The sequence below is a fragment of the Heteronotia binoei genome, chromosome 7, assembly GCF_032191835.1.
Source record: "Heteronotia binoei isolate CCM8104 ecotype False Entrance Well chromosome 7, APGP_CSIRO_Hbin_v1, whole genome shotgun sequence".
NCBI lineage: Eukaryota > Metazoa > Chordata > Lepidosauria > Squamata > Gekkonidae > Heteronotia > Heteronotia binoei.
The window spans coordinates 61,452,051-61,472,130 of NC_083229.1; the positions used below are offsets into that span (position 1 = coordinate 61,452,051).

A 20,080-nucleotide genomic window follows, 5' to 3' on the forward strand; every position below is an offset into this window, starting at 1 on the left:
GTAGCCTTCTACTAGTACAAGGAGCCTAGGTCTGATTGAAGAGACATGTTCCACTTATGGAAGGCTCCTTGGGCCAATGGAAGACTCCACTTTCAATAGAATAGAAAAACTGCCTCCAAACTGTTATTGATAACCCTTTGGCATGCCCAGAACTCAAGAAAAGCAGGTAAGAAAACAGGTGCTTGGAACAGTTAAGATGCATGACTATCCATTTATTATTACGGTCATACAAACAGCTAATAATTGTGTGGTCCTGTTTGTCACCAACACATTAGTGACTAAAAGAACAATAAGCAGACAAGGTTTGAAAAACACACTGAGAATGGGACACAAGTGGGTGATTCTTCAGCTTGTGAACATTAAGCATTACATTAATAAAACTTCAATATTTCAAGTGTTATATTTTTCTTTATACTGATTAGTGCATAAACCATAAGTTACTACTCAAAGTTATGACAAACAACCATTCAATAGCACAGTAGTCACTGAGCTCTGTTTATGCATTTGAGAGATTAGGGTTACCAGGTCTGTGTTGGAAAATACCTGGAGACTTTGGGGATGGATCCGGGAGAGGGCAGGGTTTTGGGAGGGGAGGGGCCTCAGCATGGTACAATGCCATAGAGTCCTCCCTTCAAAGCAGCCATTTTCTGTAGGGGAGCTGATCTCTGCCAGCTGGAAATCCGTTGTAAAAGTAGGAGATCTCCAGGCCCCACTTGGAGGCTGGCAACGCTACAAGAGACTGAGCAATAATAATTATTTTTGCGCTAATTCATTCACTACTGTTATCTAGTAACATCCAAACAAACAGACCTGGTTGCCACCTTACAAATTCTCCTCTTGTATAGTAATTCTATCTGTAATTTAAAGCTTGAGAGAGTTGGAATTGAAGCTGGAGGGCTATAACCCCCAGTGATAACTTTAGTGTGCTCCCACCACAGTACATTATGCTGCAATGGGGCTTAAAGAATCACTTGCTTTTCTTCAGTCCACCTCATATACCAAGCAGAGAGCTTGCATTTGCAAGCTCTACCCTGCCAACCTTTTGTTGGCATTATAAAGGAGTATAAATGCATAGGTGCCACCAACTATCACTTTCAAAGTTTGTGAACAAGTGGCTTGAACTCCCCCCTCCCCCATACCTGGTCTTCAAAGATGCGCTTCTATCCCTTTCTCTGCCAAGTGCTGCTGCATTTTCAATCCCACCCCCGATGTTACTCATAACTGACAAGCTACAGGTTTTTGTTTTGTTTTTAAAGCAAGCTAGCTGCTCACTTCAATCACTAGCTAATTTTACTATTGCTGCTTTAATTAGTGAATGCATTATTTCATATATTGACACAGAATTAAATTTTCAACAAGAAACAAACAAAGGTAATAATCCTGTTCAGCATGCAGAAAAATAATTTGGGGTTGGGTACTATTTGAAAGGCGAAAGGTGTTCCGAAATATTTCATTATTTGTTAGGGTCACATATCCTAAATCTTTCAGAGAAAAGCTGTTTTTGTAAACATTTAACAGAGAACAGATGGTCTGCTTTAATCATGTGAGGAAAACCTGGGGCTCACATATACCAGACTACTGGGTCTCATCACTTCCATAACCAGCCATGTGGTACTTTCTTCAATAATGCTATTTAATTTTAATTTTACTGCTGTATCATCAGTTTCCCCTACATGATATATAATACCATTAAATGTATGACATCAATGTGCAAGGTTCTCCAAAAATTTAAAAGCAAGTGTAGAAATTACCATGTTGTGAAAAACAGAAAAATGTACTTTTTGTATTTACTTACAATATTTTATTTTTGCCCTACACCACTTCTGGGTTTCCCCCGGAAGTGACATAGTGATGCAGCTGACACAGCCTTTTAAAGTTGTTTTATTTTTTGCACTTCAAGTGGCAACTAACAGTGCCAGCACTATAACATCCATATGTTTAAGCAGTTCGAATGTAAAAGTTTCTACTTAATACACATTTGCTTTGAAGTTTCAAAACATTAACCACTCTTGAATAAATTGGAAGTATTTAATATATAACATTTCTCTGATACACAGGACAGAATTAGGAATTAAACAATTAATATTAAAACATAAATCCCTTTCTTGGATGCACACTTTAATGTAGTGAGGGTTTTTCTTGTATGTCAGCAAAGCTGAGAGCAATATCATAAGGAGTTTAGACTCTGAATCCTGGGAGTGAGTGAATTAAAGAACTGGATTAGAACATTTTCAGTCAGAAATTTACAAGAGTATTTTACTTGAGAGATGATAAACACAGAAATTAAGTTTTTTAAAAATGTTGTGAGATGCAACACAAGCAGTTAGGGGCTACAATGAACATATGAAGCTGCCTTATACTGAATCAGACCCTTGGTCCATCAAAGTCAGTATTGTCTTCTCAGACTGGCAGCAGCTCTCCAGGGTCTCAAGCTGAAGTTTTTCACACCTATTTGCCGGGACCCTTTTTTGGAGATGCCAGGGACCTGGGACCTTCTGCTTCCCAAGCAGATGCTCTACCACTGAGCCACCGTCCCTCCCTAATATAATGCAAAGTTTGACAGAATAACAGCAGCAAGAAACTTCATGGTTATCAGCATAACCATCATTCAAGTTTACGCTCCAACTTTAGATGTCAATGAGGAAGAAACTGAAAGGTTTTATGAAAGTGTCTAGGAAGTAATTGATCATATACCTAAACAAGATATGTCAATAATCATAGGTCACTAGAACACAAAAGTAGGAAACAAAGCATAATCAAATACTGTTGGAAGATACGGGCTAGGAGCACAAAATGAAGCAGAAGAATGACTCATAGAATTCCATGGAGGCAACAATTTGTTTATTGCTAACATGTGTTTCAGGCAGCCAAACAGATGATTGTCTATTATTTAGACATCACCAGAAGGCCAATACAGAAATCAAATAGATTACATAACTGGAAGCAGAAGATGGAGAAGCTGTGTTTTCTCTGCTAAAACAAGACCAGAAGCTGACTATGGCACAGAACATGAACTGTTAATACTGAAGATCAGAATAAAGCTGAAGAAAAACACCAAAACATTCACAGTGCCAAAATACATTCAAAGCCAAATGCCTGATGAGTTTAAAGACCATATAAATAACAGATCTGCATTAATGAGTTCAAATGAATATGGACCAGATATTATCAAGGAAGAATGTGCAGATTATTCCTGTAGCCAAAAGAAATGAAAAGCCTCCATGGATGACTGATGAAACTATTAAAATTGCTAAAGATAAGGAACAAAAGTAAAAGATGACAGGAACAGAATCAAAAGTCTAAAATGTGGCATTCCTGTGACTGCTAGGCAGAGAGAAAAAGAACTATTTTATTGACCCTGAGTAAAGAAATTTAAGAGAACAACAAAAAAGAACAATAAATCTGTTCTACAAGATCCAAGCAAGCAAAGTGAAATTTATAGTACAGTTAGGCATGCTGGAAGATCAACCCAGAACTGCATTAACTGAACAGGACAGAATTAAGAAAAAATGGGAGGAATGCCCTGAAGAACTGCACAGAAGAGATTAAAGGATGACAAATTTCTTCTAACAAATATGGCAAACAAAACAAAGACCCACATACTAGAAACATTCAATTTACATTCCAGCTCCAAAACCAAAGATGTCAGACTGCAGATACTATTGGGCCATCACATTAATTTCTTACACAATAAAAGTGATGCTCCAAATCTTAGAACCAAGACTGCCATCATATATATACGAGAAATGCCAGATGTTCAAGCAGGATTCAGAAAAGGAAGAGGCACTAGAGATCATTTTGCAAATTTACTGTGTTTAAAGGAACACACAAGAGAACATCAGAAGAATCTTGTGTTTCATAGATTACAGCAACACTTCTGACTGTGTGGCTCATGAAAACTTACGTCTGGTTTCAAAAGAAATCGTTGTGCACAATATCTGACTGTTTTGATGTGCAACCCGTACTCTATACAGAGGGTACTGGTTAGGGCAGAATATAGAGAAACAGAATGGTTTCCAATTGGCAAAGATGTCAGACAAGGATGTATTTTATCTCACCATCTTGTCGATCCATATCCAAAACGCATCATAATGGAAACTGGATTAGATTTAGATTTGGGGTGGGTAGGTGGGTGTGAAAACTGGCAAAAGGAATATCAACAATTTGAGATATGCAAATGATACATTACAGGCAGAAAACAGTGAAGACTTGAAATGATTAGTGATGAAGGTTAAAGCAGAAAGTATTAAGCAGGATTACAGCTGAATAGCATGAAGACAAGAGTAATGACTACTGGGGAATCACACAACTTTAAGACTGATGATGAAGAAACTGAAATTGTTTGCAATTTTCTTTCCTTGGCTCCATCATCAATCAAAGGGGAAAGTGCAATTGAGAAATCAGCAGGGCGATCAAAACTGGGAAGGGCAGCCATGAAAGAGCTAGAAAAGGTTCTTAAGGGTAAGAAGAGCAAGATAATGCATATTAGCCCCCCACTTTATTTTTCTTTCTGGCAGTCTACAGTATTCATAAAAGTGTTCTTCATCACCACATTTTTTTCCTATCAGTTTTCTTCAGTGTTCAACTTTTACACATGTACATAGTAATGAGGAATACTGTATTTCCACTCATTCTTTTTGTGCCACAGCAGCCTGAACAGGGCCAGATTACCAATTAGGCCATGCAGGCACTGGCCTATGGACCCCCACTAGGGTTGCCAAGTCCAATTCAAGAAATATCTGGGGACTTTGGGGGTGGAGCCAGGAGACTTTGGGGGTGGAGCCAGGAGACATTAGGGGTGGAGCCAAGATCAAGGCTGTGACAAGCATCACTGAACTCCAAAGGGAGTTCTGGCCATCACATTTAAAGGGACAGCACCTTTTCAATGCCTTCCTTCCATAGGAAATAATAGATAGGGGCATCTTCTTTGGGGGCTCATAGAATTGGACCCCCTGGTCCAATCTTTTTGAAACTTGGGGGGTACTTTGGGGAGAGGCACTAGATGCTATACTGAAAATTTGGTGCCTCTACCTCAAAAAACAGTCCCCCCCAGAGCCCCAGATACCCCCAAGTCAATTCCCCATTATTTTCTATAGGAATAAATCTCCCTATGGAATAGCAGAGTTCCCAGCAGACATTTCCCTCCCCTCCCCCTGCTTTCTGATGACCCTGAAGCGCGGGGAGGGCCTCCAAACCGGGGGATCCCCTGCCCCCACCTGGGGATTGGCAACCCTATGGGGGAGACAGGCAGAAAGAAAGCAGTTTTAACTTTAAATGCATTCTCCGAGCCTCTGGAGACAAATGCCTTCTCCAAGCCGGCTGATGGGGCGGGGGGCTTTGAGAGCCACACGCTATATGCGAAAGAGCCATGCGTGGCCACAATTTGGCCAGCCTTGGGCCAAAGCCTTAACTCAGGTGGGGGGGGCAGGCAGGGGAGCGGCTCGGCTCCAGCTGGCCTGCCCGGTCTCGGGGAGTTTCCCAGGCTCTCCAGGGAGGGCCCAGAGGCGAAGGGGTTAATCAGGAGGCGGCCGCGCGGGAGAGGAAGGGCTCACCTGGGCCAAAGGGCTCACCTGCCGCACGCGCGCTCACCTGGAGAAGGAGATGCGCAGCACCGGGGAAAGTTTGCTCCGAGTTGGGCGCCCCTTCGGGCCAGAACCTGCGCCCCGCCGTCTGCCTGCTCGGGCAGCCCCCGTCGGTAAGTGGTGCTCGGGGGCAGGAGGCGCATGTTTTGCACCCCTGACTCCCGGGGAGACCTTCTCCGCTTGCCCTTCCTTGGTCGGGGCTGGGTGGGGAGGTTCTGCCCCCTCGAAGGGTCTGATGCTGGCTTCCCTCCCCGGCCCAGCCCTGCACTTCCGGAGGGCCCACGATCCTGCCCCCCAAACCACGCGCCGCGGCGGGGGCGGCTATGCTGCTAGAGGCAGCTGACCACGCGGTCGGTGTAAAGGACGGGCTTGAGGGTGCGCGAGCGCTACGGGCGCAACAGGCGGGGCGTGGAGACCTTCTGCTACGGCTGGCCGCAGTGCTCGCGCACCCTCAAGCCCGTCCTTTACACCGACCGCGTGGTCAGCTGCCTCCAGCAGCACAGCAGCCGATGAGGAGCACATGGAGCGCGAGCGCAGGCGGCCCCCTCAAACCCCGCTGGTGATGCTGTTCACCCCCAGCATCCTCCCCGGCAGCCCCCGCCAGCAGCAGGAGGACGCCGCTTCTCCCCCCGCTTCCGTTTTTTGGGGGAGCGGGGGAAGAGGCTCGGAAACCTGGGGTCCCCCGCTAGAGCGGGAGGGTTGGGACCCCTAACCCCCACGCCTTTAGGGGCCCTTTCCCCCTGCTTGCAGCCCTCCATCCTGCATGTGAGCCACTCTTTGCCCAACTTGCCTGGTACAGCTGCTGCTGGCACCATCACCAAGTTTGCCTCTTTCTGTCTCTCCCCTTTGTCAAAGGAGCTTTTAAGAAGGTGCCTGCAAGCTGCAGCGGGGGCCATGTGTGGTAGGTTGGGTGCCCCAACTCAGATAATTTGTGAGGGACCCTGAGATTTTGACTGCCTAGGGGCCTTCACAGGGTTTAATCCAGCACTGAGTCTGAAGCACCCATGAACTGCTCATCCTAGGGAAAGTGGGACCCACAACTTGGGAGGTCCCAGAAGTTTCCTGTAGGAGGAGGATTACTTCCTTGTACCTGTGGAAGTCTAGCCAGGGTCCAAACTATACAGAGCATATCCTAATCCTGCCAGTGACTCCTTCTATTTGCTGCATTAAATTCAAATTCATGAATTTTATGCAATTTATTACATGTTCATTCCACAAATATGTTTATGGTCTTCTCTTGTGTACATAGTATATTTATAACTTTGTTCTTTGACTTCAGCTTCTTCCCCCATTATTTCACAATACAAGTATAATGTGTTGAGGTCTTACTTATAACTGGCAGAAATGTGCCTATAACAGTCTTGAGCAATGCAAATGGTACTTACAGCAAGCAAGTTTAAAATACTTTTTAAAAATGAAGGTGAAGCTTCACAGTCTGCCAGCCTTTATGATCTCAGTTACAATCCTTTTAAAATACTGTTTTGTGAGAAGAGAAAATACTAGCTTTGAATTATCTTAGTTTAAACATGCAACAAGATCCTGTTCATATAGGTGGACATTCAGAATCTGATGTCAAGATGGCAAGATGTAAGAAGAAAGAGATGGTGAGGAAACTTAAGAGAAATCCCTTGCAAATCATTCTATTAAAAGAGCAGATGAGAAAGTAAAAACAGTTGCAATGCATAAGAAGACTGCAGCCAGCAGTAGATCTCCACCGGCAGAAGAAAGGAACAATTTTCTCTGATTTCTTTCCTCTCACTGCTGTTCTGAGGGTTTCCTGGAAACCATGAACCACATTTGGAAAGGGAATGTTGGATTGCAGTACACAGGAGAAGGCAAGGAAAGAGTACTTCAGTGAAATTCTTCCACTTTAGCAGGATCCACCAAGTTCAATGGCATTTATTGAATATTTTATTCCACTGATCTGTTAACAGTCACTTATAAGTGCATGACAATTTCAATGCTGAAGTTCTTCCACATACACTTCAAGTGATAAAAAAAAATATTAAAAATGGAGACTAGAAGCCCTGGTGCAACATCTGTATCAGTTTTACTTTGGCCTTTCCATTATAACATGGAAACATGACTGCACTTACTTGTAACTGTTGTTCAAGTGGCCAGCTGTACAATCACACTGGGTTCTAAGTGTACAGAGGCCAGCCATGGAGAGATGTCTGAAGTTCTAAGGAAATAGAGGATGTTCCTTTCCCCTCCCCAATGCTGTTTTACCACATTTCTTCAGTGAAAAAAGGAGAAGAAGCATCCTTCCCTCAGTTCCTGAAAGCTGTGAAGCTACCACTAGAGAGAAGTGATAGTATTCTAAATTGCAGGGAAAAGAGAGCTCACATTGGAATAGAAGGGATGCATGACAGCGTAGATGAACTCTCAACAAACAACAGTTACAGTAAATACAACATTTTTTTTCCATCTCACATGGAAGAACAAGCAAGCTGATTTATGGGTAATGTGGCTGTACGGTTTAGTCAAACAAAGACTGGAACACCGCCTTTCCAACTACTGCATCTTTTGTAGTATCTATCCATGGAGCAGCCCTCTGCAAATGTTCAGGGAAAGGATCAGATCATGAGTTTGCAAACTGCACTGCTGGAAAGATCATGGCAAAGAACAGCAGAAGTTGCTTGCACTCAAGTCTACTGAGTAGCAAAGAGCAGTCAGCTCTTGTGAGCTCTTTGAATAAACAGATATAAGTGACAATCCACCCGGAGATGGATTGGGTTGAAGCTTGTTGGCTGACTTGGGTCACCAGCAATAAATAAACAGGTCTGAGTCCTTTCCTAAAGATTTAGTTCTACCCAAGCAGAAAAGTACACATGCGAAAGCCAGTTAGATGTAGTGCTAAAACTCTTAATCTGGGAGAACCAGATTTGATTCTCCACTCCTCCACATGCAACTGCTGGAGTGACCTTGGGTTGGTCACACCTTTCTCTGAGCTGTTCTGCTCAAGAGTAGTTTCTGTCAGAGCTCTCTCAGACCCATCTACCTTACAGGGTGTCTGTTGTGAGAAAAGGAAGGGAAAGGAGACTGTAAACCACTCTGAGCCTCCGTGAAGGGCGGGGTAAAAATCCAATTTCTTCTTCTTCCTTGTTATTCTGGAGGATGGACAGACAGACAGACAGATATCTACAGGTATGGGTAATGTCCTGATTACATAGAATACAGAGACCACCTTAGGTAGACATTGAAGAGAAAGGCATAGAAGCACACTGGAATTGACAATTTTAAGAAAAAAGGGTCATGGTGGAGGGTAAAAAAGTTCAATGACCCCACAGGTACCGGTATATCTTATGGCAGCAAGGAATATAGTTTTGTTGCTGACTAGTTGGAAAGGGCAGGTAATGAGAGGCTCAGAAGGCTTACCCATTAATTTAGCCAATACTAGGGACAGGCTCCATTGCGGAACAGGAGGCTGTACAGGAGGAAATAGGAAATACTTTGACTCTCTTTGGGCAAAAACTGACCTTTTCTTATAGATATGGAAAAAAGCTATAGCTGCTAGAGGAGGAGCTGATGGAGGAGAATGAATATATATATTCTCTGTTGTGCACCTCTCCATCACTGTGTCTCCCCTTGCTCTGTGACCCTTTTCTTTGAGGGTGGCCTCAAGGTCTCAGAACTGGTCAGAAAGGGGTGGTTACTTTAACCTTTCCCTCCTTCTGCCAACTGGCACCTGCCTCTCACATTCTCTCTCTTCTGCAGATATCTAGCCTTCTCATTCTCAACATTCTTTTTATACTTCCCACCCAATCCTTCCCCTGCCTCCTTAATTAACCTGGGACACCCTGTTCCAGCACAGGGTGGGGCCAAGCTATGCTTCTCCTGTTGAACTGTCTGGGTGTTGGGTCCCACCATCTGGTAGCGTTGCCGGGAGCAGTCAACTCCCTTCTCCAGCTTGCTATGGCTCCTCTCCTCCAAATGAGGCCACGCTGGGTCCTCTCCAGCCTGTCGGCCCAGGTGTACCCTCCCCTCCCAGGTGTGCCCAAGCTCACAGCAGGAATCTCTTGCATCAGCTGAAGCACTTCATTGCATTTCATCATTGGAGAGTCAAAAGGCCAGTCGCTTAGGGTTTCACCCATTAAGTCAGACAGAGACACCAGGGGGGTGGAGGGAACCAGGGTTGCCAATCCCCAGGTGGGGGCAGGGGATCCCCCGGTTTGGAGGCCCTCCCCCCGCTTCAGGGTCATCAGAAAGTGGAGGGGGGGAGGGAGGGAAATGTCTGCTGGGAACTCTTATTATTCCCTATGGAGATTTATTCCCACAGAAAATAGTGGAGAATTGATCCACAGGTATCTGGGCCTCTGTGGGGTGGGCTATTTGTTGAGGTAGAGGCACCAAATTTTCCAGAACTCCCTTGGAGTTCAATTATGCTTGTCATAGCCTTGATCATGGCCCCACCCCAATGTCTCCTGGCTCCACCCCCAAAGTCCCCAGATATTTCTTAAATTGGACTTGGCAACCCTAGAAGGAACATTGCAGGTTGTGGAAAGCCCAGTCACCAACATGGCACAATGTCCAAGCTGGGACACACACACACACACACACACAGAATTTGCTTTCATATTTACTGCCTTTACATGATTTGAAAGCCTGGACACGTGGACTTTTTTTTAAAGGAACTGTGTGAGAGAGTACATGTATATTTGAAAACCAAGGGGAGAGAATAAAACCACAAATGTATATTACCCCAAATTTTAAAGAGTTATGAATTCCTTTTATTGTCGAGGTCACCAACATGACACAATGTCCAAGCTGGGACACACACACACACAGAGTTTGCCTTCACATTTACTGCCTTTACATGATTTGAAAGCCTGGACACGTGGTCTTTTGTTTTAAAGGAACTGTGTGAGAGAGTACATGTATATTTGAAAACCAAGGGGAGAGAATAAAACCACAAATGCATATAATCCCAAATTTAAAAAAGTTATGAATTCCTTTTATTGTTGAGGTCACTATTTATATATCTCCTCTCACAAGGCGAAAGGTATATAGTGAAGGCTAATTTGATATGGACCTAACAAGTAATTGCAGCCAGAATGCTATTAGCACAATTCTGGAAATAGCAAACAATTCCAACCAAAGGACAATGGCTAGGAAAGGCCTGGTTTGTTAAGACAATTAATAAAATTACAACTTTCAAATTCATATGGTTGCATAAACTTTGGTCATATGTAAAATTTAGTTGAAATCAGTTTAATTCAATATCTAGTACCATAGCAGAGATATTAAAAAGTATATGGAATAATGTTCAGTAAGTGTTTTATCAAAAAATTAAGTCTTCCTCTTGTAATTTAATCATTATAGGAACAGAAGTTATGAAATTTGAAAACAGAAATTCTTTATGTTGGAAATTCCTGTATGTTGGAAAAATTCTTTTAAAATGTATTTTCTATAATAACAATAATAATTTAAAAAACATTTTATTAATAAATTAGTAAATTAATAAATTAGTAAGCCAACAGTGTTCACTGCCTTCAGATTTTTTCTTCAATTTAAATATGATAAAAGAACATGTTATATTGTCTTTAAATGTTTAAGTATTATTCCAATAAAATAATTTTTACATACAGTTTTGAATTTGTTTGAAAATAACATTTAAACCAGATTTTTCCCTGTCCCCTTCAGTTCAAACATGGTTGCTACTGGGACAGAAAATCTACACAATGTACTTATAATATTTGTTTAGATCATGTTCTATTTGCGGCACTGGATACTTTTCCAGAAAATTTTCTTGTTCTACACAAGCTCGTGTAACTGATTTTAGCACAACAATTTCCCAGTGATATCAGGAGCTTCATATCTAGAACTGTCCCATTACTTATAGTTTTCAAAAGCAATTTGGACTCAAACAAAAGATAATATCAGGATACACCCATTTCACAGAACAAAGTAAATGCAAAAACATAATAGTTGCATAGATAAGGCTTTGAAAGTTTATAGTACAAAGTTACCAACCTTTTTGAGCCTCTGAGCACCTCTGGAATTCTGAGATAGGGTGGTGGGGCACAGCCACAAGATGGCTGCAGCAGGAGGTGGGGTTACATACATAGAGGAAACACGAGGGCAACAGTGAAAAGAGATAATTGAAAATGCACTGGGAAAGAGGAGTGAAAGAGAATAAAATCAATACTGTGGGGGCTGCTGCTATTGAAATGATTTTATTTTGATCTACACAGCCAATTGGATCTCCATTGACTAATCAGAAGCTCTGCTGGGCAAGAGCGCTACCTGGCCCCACTCATTCTATAAAAACATTTGGTGGGTGCCAGGAATGATCGGCAGGTGCCATGTTGGGAACTCCTGTTACAGTAGAAAAAGTACAACCTGTGAGAAAATCGCAAGGGTCATTCATGCTGGCTGACATTAAGAAATATATCTTACCTAGAGATTGGGCATGAACTGGTAAAATGATGGTTCGTCATTTGCTTGATTGCCCAAACCAGTGGTTCATGTTTGTTTGTGGTTTGATTTCCTGAATGGTTCAAAGTTTGTTTGTTTTGGAAGGCGGTAGAACAGCCCCTTCATGAGTTAAGAGATGCCAAACTCACAGAAAGTCTTCAGCAGGTTCTCCTCCACCAGCCCTCCATGTTTGGGGAAGATTCGATTTGTGATGCCCAAGTTATAGCCCCCCCAAAGCAGGTGTCCCCAAGGAAAGCTCAGCTCTAATTTCAAGTTTGGTCTCTGAAACCAATGTGTGTGGAGAAAAAAGGAGTCCCTCAAAGCCTCCCCTAAATCAGCCATGCAGCAAACAACAACTGAAAAAATTCTTCTCTCTTTGTGCTGCAAAGTAAAAGCAGCTGAGTCAGGATGCATTATTATACTGATATAATATGCTCTCATAAAGCAGAATAGGAGCTCTGTGGTTGGCTCCCAGAGCTGCCAATCAAGCTATGGACAATTGTTTTGGGAGTCCACCATCAGAGCTTCCTAGGAATAGATTGAATTGGTGCCAAGCTGCCTGGAGAATGAACCACAAAAATGAACCAAAAGAACCACCGTAGAAAAAATGTGATCCTTTTTTTGGTTCAGGAATGACACGACCAAACAAACGGGTTTGAAACAAACCAGCCTAGTTTGTGCTCGAACTGCAGTTTGTTTCTAGGTTCATACTCATTTCTAATCATATTGATGTTATGATAATAACTGACACAATATATGCATATATGAAAGCATTACATTTTAAATGTACATCCTGAGACAAAATAAAGCAGAAGTACAATATCACTGTAAAGACTATTAACATTTATTCCAACATGAGCTTTTGTGAGTCAGAGTTCACTACTTCACACTCACACACACACAACCTATTTTAAAAAAGTAAACTACTTAAGCTGATAATAACCTTTTATTTTAAGACAGCAGAAGGAAGTAGGTTAATTGTAGGCACACAATGAGAACACAAATTATGTCTACAGATCTGTTATAGCCTCCTCCAGTAATTTCAAATTCTCATTGACCTGGTCTTAAGAATCATGAACAAAGTTCAGCTCATTAAACAATGCTTTTCTGCTGCTTCTTCCTTACTGTAACACCTGCACTCAAAATGCATTGGGATACAGTACAGGGCTGTAGATGGAGGAGAAATATGCAAAGTCAGGTATCCCTCTTCTGCTCTCACAAGAATATGTTTGAATCACAGGTATTAATTATGGTCCTTTCTACATTTTTGTGTTATGGCATGCCCACATAGTTAAAGGTGGTGGAGAGAGATACTTACACAGCTACATTTTGCTCTTTTTAGCTTGGATTCCAAGAAAGAATTGCAGAAAGGTCAGTAATAGTAGAAAACTGGGGGGGGGGGGGGGGGGGTTAGCAGGAATGCACAGGAATGCAGTTCTGGCTGGTTTGGCGTCAGGGGGTGTGGCCTAATATGCAAATGAGTTTCTGCTGGGCTTTTTCTACAAAAAAAGCCCCGTGTTAAACAATGGTGACATCAGAGGTGTGTGGCCTAATATGGAAATGAATACCTGCTGGGCTTTTAGTACAAAAAAAGACCAGGTAGAAAAAAAGGAGCGCTACATAGTGTGTAGCAAAAAAGAGACTGAAAACTGAGGGCTAGAGCAGGAACTACAAAAATGGGATTAAAAACAGGTTGCTTATCTATAACTGATGATTTTCTAATGGTCTTCTGTACATTCGCACCCATGGGAGTACCGCACCTGTGCTGACCCCGATTGGTTACCAACAAGTCAAAAGATTTTTGCAACCAGACTCCAGTGGGTATGCACAGGACCCCCACCATGCATGCTCACCAGTGTATCCCTCCAGTTCCTTCTGACCACTGAGTGATTCTAAAAAAAGCCAAAGGATCGACAGCAGTGAAGAGGGAGGGTGGGTGGTGTGAATGCACAGAAGACCACTCGAAGACCATCAGTTACAGGTAAGCAATCTGTTTATCTTCTTCATGGTCTCTGTGCATCATACCCATGGGTGATTAGCAAGCTAGGCCTATGTGTGGAGGAGGGTGCTGGAGGTCATTCAGACATAGCAGACAGTAGGATTACACTGCCCACTCTGAAACACTGGTGCAGACACACACTGAAGGCACAGTGGTATGCTGAAAAGCCTAGATCACACTTCTGCAAATCTTTTGTATTGGTACATAGCAGAGGAAGAGAATAGGCAGAACTAAAGCCCTAGCAGAGTGGCCTTGAAGCAGATTAGGGAGCGGCTTTGGCTAGGCGGCTGTGGAATTCAATAGCATCTGCTGGGACTTAAAGGAGTCTCTGTGAAGAGATGTTATAGTCTAGCTTGGAGAAGTAGAGAAAAGGAATAAGAGCATTGCTTCTATGGGTTTTGATCTTCTGAAGGAAGAAACAAAAGGGGGGAATCTTTGAGACATCTGAAGAATGGAGCCTCTGTCCAATTGCTGACACAGGAAAAGGAGGCTGGAAAGAGGTGTAAGAGTTAAAAAGAACTCAGACACTAATTTAAAAGGAAAAACACCTGTGGAAAGAGGGGAAAAATAGTAGTGTCATGACGTGAAAGGGGGTCATAACACAGAGCTGTGAGTTCAACCATCTGTCCAACGGAAGTGATGGCAATCAATAACACTGCTGACCTTGACAAGAAACAAAGGAGCCAGGTGGCCATGGGTCTGGTAGGTTAGATAGGAAGGTCAGGTTAGATAGGAAGAAGGCAGACCCCACGGTGGAGTGGGTGGTTCAACCAGAGGATAAATACAGAGGAGGCCTTTTAGGAACCACTATGCATGAGGGTGCAAGAATATCTGTCAATGGGGGTACAACATACTGAGGCAGCTAGGAGGTAGACCCTAACAGGAGAGGAGCTGAGGTCAAGGTCTACTAATGATAGTAAAAGGTTAGAGATGGTAGGAAGTCCCACTATGGAGTCATAAAGAACAGATAAGCAAAGAATATTTGAAAAGCGTATATGAAAAGGGGGTTTAGAGAAAGTACTGGCCAGAGCAAGGAGATTGACTGATCAGCGCAGCAGTCAGAAGTGAACTGGAGGAATGTCCGTGCCCACTCTGGTGAGCATGTGCGGTAGGGCTCCTGCACATACCCACTGGAGTCTGCATGCAAAAATTCTTTGACTTGTTAGTACCGATCAGGGTCGGTGCAGGCACATTACTCCCATGGGTGTGATGCACAGAGACCATAAAGAAGATCTGACTGAGTAATGGTTGCAGTTTGCAGAGAACACATTCACTAAAAGCACAGAGAGAAAACAGAGAAGGTAGCAACACCATAAAATATTGTTAAAAAACAAAAATGTTTTCATGGCCTAGCCTTATGGATGGACATCCTGGTAACCTTAAGGCTGGACTACCGTAATCCGCTTTTCATGGGGCTGCCGTTGAAGACAGCTTGGAAACTCCATTGTGCAGATCACTGCAGCTCAGTTATTTTTAAGAGACAGGCTGAATGTGCATATTACACCTATTGCGTGGTTGTTCCAGTGGTCACCCCTTAGTAAAAGAGTTCAATTGAAAGTACTGGTTATTACCCACAAAGTTCTTCTAGTCCTAGTACCCAAATATCCACAGGAAGCCTCTCCTGATAATACTCTGCTTCAGCATTTTGCCGGACGGAATTGCGAGCCCCGTTGAAGGCGATTATAAACAGGTCCCTGATTGAAGGAATCTTTCCCATGCCCCTTAAGGTGGTATGCCCTCTCCTCAAAAAACCATATTTGGACCCGGCTGTATTGGCAAACTATCAGCCGATGTCGAACTTGCCCTTTCTGGGTAAAGTTATTGAGAGGGCAGTGGCAGTACAATTGCAGGGATTCTTGAATGACGCTTCCGTCTTAGATCCATTTCAGTCTGGCTTCCAGCCGGGCCATCGGATGGAGATGGTACTGGTCGCCCTCATGGATGATCTCTTGAGACATCTGGATCGGGGCGGCTCGGCAGTGCTGTTGTTGTTAGATCTGTCGGCTGCGTTTGACACAGTCAACCACCAGCTTCTGTCCCGCCGCCTTGCTGATGTGGGGATTCAGCGATCTTCCCTTCAATGGCTTATCTCTTTTCTCCAAGGCCAGGGACAAAGGGTGGCTATAGGGGAGCAGTCATCCCAGAGGCATCCTCTTATATGTGGGGTCCCTCAGGGGGGAGTCCTCTCCCCAATGTTGTTTAACATCTACACGAGCGCCCTTGCTCAGATTGTCCGGAGATACGGGCTGGGTTGTCACCAGTGTGCAAATGACACCCAGCTCTATCTATTGTTGGGGAGGGCCAGTCCAACTGCGCCCTGGAAGATCTGGACCTGGCATTGCATGCCATAGTGAAATGGCTCAGGCAGAGTCAACTGAAATTGAATCCAGTGAAGACAGAGGTCCTGTGCATTAGTCGCAGCAGCCTGTATACGGAAATCCCCTTGCTGGCCTTTGATGGGATGCTATTAGCGCCAGCGTTGAGGGTCAAGAGCTTGGGGGTGCTCCTGGAGCCTTCGCTGACAGTGGAGGCCCAGGTAGCAGCCAGTGCCAAATCCACATTTTACCATCTTAGGCAGATAAGGCAATTGGTTCTGCACCTAGAGCGCAACAACTTGGCAACAGTGATCCATGCGACAGTCACCTCGAGAATAGACTACTGTAATGTCCTCTACATGGGGCTGCCCTTGACTCAACTTCAGAGGCTACAACTGGTGCAAAACACAGCAGCCAGGTTGTTAATGGAGTTACCTGTACGGCAGCACATTCAACCTGTGCTGAAAGCGTCACACTGGTTGCCTGTGGCGTCCCGGATTTGCTTCAAGGTGCTGGTTATAACCTTTAAAGCCCTATATGGCCTGGGACCTGTCTACCTTTGGGACCGCCTTTCCCCATAAGTAACTCAGAGAGCACTACATTCAGGGTCTCAAAAATCTCCTTAAGATCTCTGGACCAAACGAAGCTTGAGTTGTCCAGCACTAGAGCCAGAGCGTTCTTGGTAATAGCCCCCACTTTGTGGAATGCCCTCCTTGAAAACATCAAGGCCCTGCAGAACCTGCCACAGTTCCACAGGGCCTGTAAGACCAAATTATTCAAACTTGCCTTCAATGGTTAGGGGGAGATGGCTATTATCTTACAGCACCGGCTATCTCACTGAACTAATATAATGGAGATTAGAAACTTGCCATCTTGAACTTTTAATATATATGGAAATGTTTTATTATATATTTTATTTTTTAAATATGTTTGTTAATTGCTAATGTTTTTAAACTGTTATTAGCCGCCCTGAGCCTGTCATGGGAGGGCGGGATATAAATTTGATAAATAAATAATAAATAAATCTTTCACTCATCTGAATAAAGTCTTCACAAGGTGCAACACTATCAATTGGTAAGACAGACAGCTGCCTTTCTCACAATACAAGAACTAATGGGCATTCAATGAAATTGCTGAGCAGCCAGGTTAGAACTGATAAAAGGAAGTATTTTTTCACCCAAAGGGTGATTAACGTGGAATTCACTGCCACAGGAGGTGGTGGCAGCTACAAGCATAGACTAGGGTTGCCAATCCCCAGGTGGGGGCAGGGGATCCCCCAGTTTGGAGCCTCTCTCCCCGCTTCAGGGTCGTCAGAAAGCGGGGGGAGGGGAGGGAAATGTCTGCTGGGAACTCCATAATTCCCTATGGAGATTTACTCCCATAAAAAATAATGGAGAATTGATCCGTGGGTATCTGGGCCTCTGGGGGGTGGGCTATTTGTTGAGGTAGAGGCACCAAATTTTCAGTACAGCATCTAGTGCCTCTCCCCAAAATATCCCCCAAGTTTCAAAACCATTGGATCAGGGAGTCCAATTCTATGAGCCCCAAAAGAAGGTGCCCCTATCCTTCATTATTTCCTATGGAAGGAAGGCATTGAAAAAGTGATGGCCAGAACTCCCTTGGAATTCAATTATGCTTGTCATAGCCTTGATCTTGGCTCCACCCCAATGTCTCCTGGCTCCGCCCCCAATGCCTCCTGGCTCCACCTCCAAAGTCTGCTGGCTCCACCCCCAAAGTCCCCAGATATTTCTTAAATTGGACTTGGCAACCCTAGCATAGACAGCTTCAAGAGGGGAATGGATAAGCATATGGAGCAGAGGTCCATCAGTGGCTATTAGCCAGAGCTTATTGTTGGAACTCTCTGTCTTGGGCAGTGATGCTCTGTATTCTTGTGCTGGGGGGGGCACAGTGGAAGGGCTTCTAGCTCCACTGGTGGGCCTCTTGATGGCATTTGGGGGTTTTGGCCACTGTGTGATACAGTGTTGGACTGGATGGGCCATTAGCCTGATCCAACATGGCTTCTCTTATGTTCTTATGCCTGTACATGAACATTCTCTATTATGGTGCCCACCTGGTAGAATGACTTGCCTCAAAAGATCAGAAAAGCTCCTTTACTTTATAATTACACAGAATGTGAAGAATGGAATTATGCAGGAGGGCATTTTATAAAGATAACAGGACTGCAGTTTTAATGTCTATGAAAAAAGTCACACAGTTTTTCTTGCATTGCTTATTTTTATTGAGTAGTCCAATTTTGTAATCCCGTTTTTATGCTCTGTATTATATGGTTTTACTGCATTTTTCTTACTTATGCAACCTGCCTTCAATTCAAAGTGGACTGTAAGTGATGTAAATAAATAATAAAATAAATTATTAATAACTAAAAAATTACTGTAACAATAAAGCATCATAAACAGCAGCACTGAATTCAACATTAGTGAAAGTATCATCAACTAACAGCCAACTGCGAGAAATCAGAACTGGTCAGCAGTATGACATGCAAGTTCTTTTTTTTAGTCCATTATTTAAAAGTAGCATAGCAGTCAAGTTAAGACCTATAAATAAAGTGAAAAAAGCAGTCTAATTCACTGTTTTTCTTAATAAAATCTGGCAAGGATCTATGTGGGAAAGTGATAGGTATTCACAAAAATAAGCCTGAACTACATTTTCAAATGCACAAGAAAACTATGGAGAAATTTGTATCACATTCAGCCAAAAAATTGATCTGAAAGAGTCCTAAGCTTATATAGTACTAGGTTTTAACTGTTCTGTCAGTAGTAGATACTAGCCTATTTCCCCTCCCCCACTCTGATGATGTGCACAGTTTAGACAGCAAGAATTCCCCTGCCAAGGGTGTGCTGATTCAGCAGCAATAGAAATGACACAGGGTTTATAAGGAAAGTCACTGCAGAGGAGACTGAAACAACTCCTCATGTTTACCACAACAGTGTGGAACAGGTATCAGAGAATTTATTATTTTTAAATACCTGAAAGCAATACCTGTAAAGAGAAAGGAAAGGGGGGGGGAAACAAAAGGAAAAAGAAAAACTTTTATCTTGCTTCTGAAGAAAACTGAAGCGTTCAGACTTTGGTTAAATTTAAGAAAAACATTTTGAAGGATGTTAGACAGTGGATTACAGATTTTCCTTAATTAAATATCAACTGGCTTTATTTTTGAACACTCAAAAGAAGCTGTTTATATCTCTAAGGATATCTTGTCATTGCCAAAAAGTAGCCTCCTTAACTAAAGCTAGTCCACCAGTATAAAGTTTCTAATCTCTGCACATTTCACTTTTCCTTCCAGCAGCTCCCAACAACTCCCATATATCTCTGACTTCTCTCTGCTACTATTTTCTCCGGTCTGTGTCTTAAGCATCAAGCACTGCAGCATTCAGTCTAAAGTGGAGTTCACTGCACCTTTCTAACTCTTATATTTTTATGATTTTAAAATGTGTGCCTCTGCTAGGGATTGAGGAAGTCATATATTGACTCTCACTGATCTTGACTGCTACACAAAAATGCTTGCACTCTAAAACACAAGACACATCATCCCAGGGCCTAAACAGATGTGACGTTTTACACAGATATAGTTACAAGTATACACTTAGGGGTCATGTGCACATGGTTAGACCCATTGAATGTGTATATACTATGTTAAGCAGGGACCAACTTCTTCTTTAAACCCTCTGATGAGGGGAGCATTCCCCAGCTTCATAATTTCAAACAGTGTGAAAAGATTCCAGAAAGAAAAAAAACTTCACAAAGGA

The 20,080-nt window shown here is 43.1% G+C and overlaps 1 protein-coding gene across 11 annotated transcripts in view; it reads right to left on the reverse strand.

Moving 5' to 3' along the window:
* Nucleotides 1–20,080, reverse strand: part of LOC132575187 (chromodomain-helicase-DNA-binding protein 7) — a 316,612-nt gene that overhangs the window by 145,149 nt on the left and 151,383 nt on the right. The window lies entirely within an intron of this gene.